Below are 4,310 nucleotides of genomic sequence, written 5' to 3' on the forward strand. Positions count from 1 at the left end.
TTTTTATCTCTAATCAGCTTCTGCTATTTTTTCATCCTTCCATCCAATTCTCTTCACACACTGTGCTGGGTACTGAGAATGCAAACATTGGTCCTACCCATCTGAGAGCTTGCATATCACTGGGCAGGAGGGTCCAGGGAGTGTGAACGAACATTGATGATGAATGAGATTGGAGGTATGGTGGGAATTTTGAAGAAGCCCTAAAAATGACTTGGGGATCTAAAGGCAGGGGAGAAGGCTAACTGAGCAGAGGAAATTGCATGAGCAAAGATATGGACAGTCAGAAGATCTTGACACCCTCCGGAAACCACAGTGGTTTAGAATTGGTGGAGTCTGTGTTGGCTGATGACTGGGAGGGTGGGGCTGGCAGGCAGGGGCCAGATCTTTAAGGGCTTTGCAAAGACTTGAGACATTATCTTGTAGATGGTAACTGAGTTTCAATCGATTTTCCACTCTATAGTCAGAGTGATCAAGTTTTATTTTTATTTTTATTTTTTGAGAGACTGGTTCTTTATTCCCAAAAGACACTTGTCAATATTCAGTATCAAAACAGTTGCACTGGATCCAGCAGTTAGCATAATGGCTATGTCGCTGGACTCCCACATAGTCAACCGCAGTTCGTGTCCTGGACCCGGTGGCTTAAAACTCATGCCAGGCACATGTGCGTGCATGCCCAAGATCCAGAGAATGGAGGAGAAGGGAATGTGGCGTGGCCATCTCCCCGGGGGGTGATTTCTGTCTCTCTCTTCCTGGTGAGCGCACGCCCGCACCCTATATCAAAAACCTCTCCAAAATAGAAACAGTTGCACTATTGTTTTTCTCCCAATCGGCTCCAGAGAGACCACACCAAAGGACAGTACAATGCAAACCTATAAGCTGCAGGCTGCACACCTACCAGCCCCTATGGAAACCACCAATAAGTGGAGTTGGGTGGGAAAAGAAAGTTTAGATCAGCACACAGCCAGCCCGCAGCCTGCAGAGCTCTCACTGCCAGACGCGGTGGCCAGCGAACCCCAACCCCAGAGAAGCTTAGTCTGAAAATAATATAAAAAGTTTTATACATAAACTGTTCAAGAAGTCTCCAGCGCTGACTGGTACAAAGCACAACGAGATGGCACTTTCAAGAGGCAGCAGCTTCCGTCCGACCCAGGAGAGGGCGAAGAGGTGAATTTAACTGTGGCAAAAACATAACTTATTTCCTTTCCTTCTTTCCTTCTCTTCCTCTCCCTCTTTCGAGGAGGCAGGAGAGCAATGACGTCATCCTTTTAACATGAGGGGCACAGGATCCATCCTGGGAGGGGCTGGGTGGGATAAACATTTGGTCTCACCGTCCTAATTGGGAGAGTGATAAAGTATTTTGAAGATGGAAATCTGACCGAGGCGCACGCTGCTCCAGTATCTCACAGAAGCAAGTTCTAGCTGCTTCACCCACAGGCACATTCTGCTTCGTCCCAGCTTTTTTTGTTTTCCCTTAGGTTTTTGCCGTAGGATGTGTGTACTCGCAGGAGAGAAACGAGTGAGAAATCACCCCCACCTCCAGGGTGGAGCTAGCCATGCCATAATCCCTTCTCTTCCATTCTCCTCTAGGGATTTAGGACACACACACATACACACACACACACAAACACGCGTACGCACATCCAGTGTGATTTTCAAGCCACTGGACCCAGGACTCCAACCGTGGTCAGCCGTGTAAGCGTCCAGTACCTTACCCACCACATCACTGCCCGGCCTCTTTAAATGCGGTACCCTTTCCTAGAACACTCTCTTCTCAGGCCACCCAGGTTTTTTTTTTCTCAAATGTCACTTTCTCTCCCTTTCCAATCCTGGATGAGGTCCGGTCCTCTGCTGTGTGCTCCCAAAGTCGTCAGTTTCCCCCCGTGGAAGGTCGTCTTGCTTTCTGCACAGTAGATGCTCAGTGAATGGTCAGGGAGAGAGAGAATGCATGCGTTGAGCTTTTCAACATCGGAATGAGTATCTCCACCTGCGTGTCTCCTGGAGCGGTGACTCCCACATTTCCAAAGGTGGGTCGTCATCATCTCGGTTGTCCCCTCCCTGTGCCCTGTGCCCACTCCATCTAGTTGGCTGCTCCTCTAGACTGGAAAATTTCTGTGTTTTCTCCTTGTTACCCAGGCCCTCTGAAAACAAAGAACTGTGGCTCTTCCCTCACTTCCTCCTCCTCTGCTAGCAGCCAAATCCTTCCCTCTCATTTCTATTTTTTTTTTTTCTGGTCACCATTCTAGAACAAAGTGTCATAGTAAGGGAAAACTAGGGGTTTTAGAACAAGACAGATTTGGGTTCAAATCTTATATCTACTGGATTGTGGTTTCCCTGGGTAAATTACTAACTTCTCTAAGCCTTGTCGTCCAACTCTGAAAACTGGGGCTGTTGTCCCTTCTGTAAAGGTACTATGACTTAGGACGCATCAGGTGGTCAGCAAATATCTGCTTGCTATTTTCTCCTCAACATTAGACATCTCAGAGACCTTCAGACGCCGCTTGTCACTGGACAATGAAACCTCGTCATGCATCTTGGCTTTCTCTCATTATTCCTTCCCCCAATTCTAGGCTCTGGCCACCTGAAAAACAGGCCGATTCCATCACTCTTTCTGGCCTTTGACTTTGTAGCTCAAACCACATTCTCCCCCGTTACTTGTCTGCCCCATGTCTCCCACCTCTTCAGTCCCATGTGCAGGGGCACTTAAAGCCGCCTGCTGGTCTTGCAGACTCTAAGATACAGACTGCTGGAAGTACAGGCTTTGTCTAATTCATCTTTTTACCTCATAGAGCATCTTGCATGCAGTTGATGCTTAATAAATATTTCGTGAAAGAACAGTTCACTTTTCTTATTTCACCTGTGTGCTTTCTCAATGGAACCGGATGTTTGCATAGTCTCATCCCCATGTCATTTTGTGGGCTTCCCAAGAGCGCATTTACATTAGATGTGTTCTGTTCTGTTCTTTAATTGGAAAAAGCGTTTGGAATGGGAAATGAAGGTTACGTCTGCAAGTCTCATCTTTTGCCACTCCCAGGTACTCACCAGCTTCACACAGAACGAAGTACGCTGCCAGGCGTAGAACGTGACTGTTTTGCCCTCTTCTGTTCCTCTGTACTCACGTGCCATTCCCTTTGCCTGAAATGCCCTTACTCCGTCTTCTCTGTCGGGCCAACTCCTACTCTGCCAAGACTCAGCTCAGACAGCACTTCAGCACCCTCCTTGCAAAGACTTTTCTGCAGTGGGCATAGTAGTGACACCTCCCCCGTCTTTTTGGCTTCCTCAGCATTTCCCAAATAACTGTAACAGTACCATGGCATAACTGGTTTACTTTTCTTGTAGAGGCTGTATTCTTTGAGGGCCAGGATTTCTATTTCTTGTATCTCTCTCTCTCTCTCTTTAAATTTTCAAACCGCCAGGTCAGAAACTTAACCGCGCCATAGGCCTCGTGGGATCCAGTAGCCTTAACAGTCAAACCACTGGCTGACTCTCTTCTTCTTCCTTTTTTTTTTTTTTTTTTTGAGAGGTTTTTGTGATAGGGCGCCTGTGCTTGTCAGAAAGGCAGAGACTGAGAGACAGAAAGCGAGAAATCACCCCCCAGGGGGGATGGCCACGCCGCAATCCCTTCTCCTCCATTCTCCTCTTGGGATCTTGGGCACACACGCCCACGCGCCCACGCGCCCACGCGCCCACGCGCCCCGCGTGAGTTTAAGCCACCGGGTCCAGGACTTGGTCGACTACATGGAGTTCAGCGACATAGCCATTACGTTAATTGCTGGTCCCAACTGGCTCTCTTCTCGTATCTTTATACCTAGCACAGTGTTTAGCACATTAGGCAGATGATTTAACCAGTGAGCTAAAGAATCCACTAATTTATCTCACATTGCAGAGTTTGTGTGGATCGGTCTCAAACATGTCAAGCCCCGTTTCTCTACTTGGAATGCTTCATGATGGAGAGAAAACGTCCCCTCGTCCCCTTTCCTCTCCTTATTGCCTTGATTTGGTGGAAAGGGAAGGAAAGCGGTTAGAGCGTGGAGTGTCATTCCCCCAGGCAGATCTGTAATTCACCCGCCCTGGCATCAGGAGGGTTACAACGACCTGAGGGCGGAGCCACGTCAGGGCCACCTGCTGCGGGGCGGTCGGGCGCATGCGCCCTGGCACCTGCGTGGTCTACCTGCTGGGGCTGGCGGAGAAGAAGCGCTTGCGCTCTGGGCCTTTTCCGCCGGGGGAAGTCTCGCGGGGGCGGGGCGGGGCGGGGCCGCGTGGGGAAGTTCTCGCGCGATCCCGACGAGGAGCGGAAGCGAGGCGGCTGTGCT

This window comes from Tupaia chinensis, unplaced genomic scaffold, assembly GCF_000334495.1.
Source record: "Tupaia chinensis unplaced genomic scaffold, TupChi_1.0 Scaffold000159_1, whole genome shotgun sequence".
Classification (NCBI taxonomy): domain Eukaryota; kingdom Metazoa; phylum Chordata; class Mammalia; order Scandentia; family Tupaiidae; genus Tupaia; species Tupaia belangeri.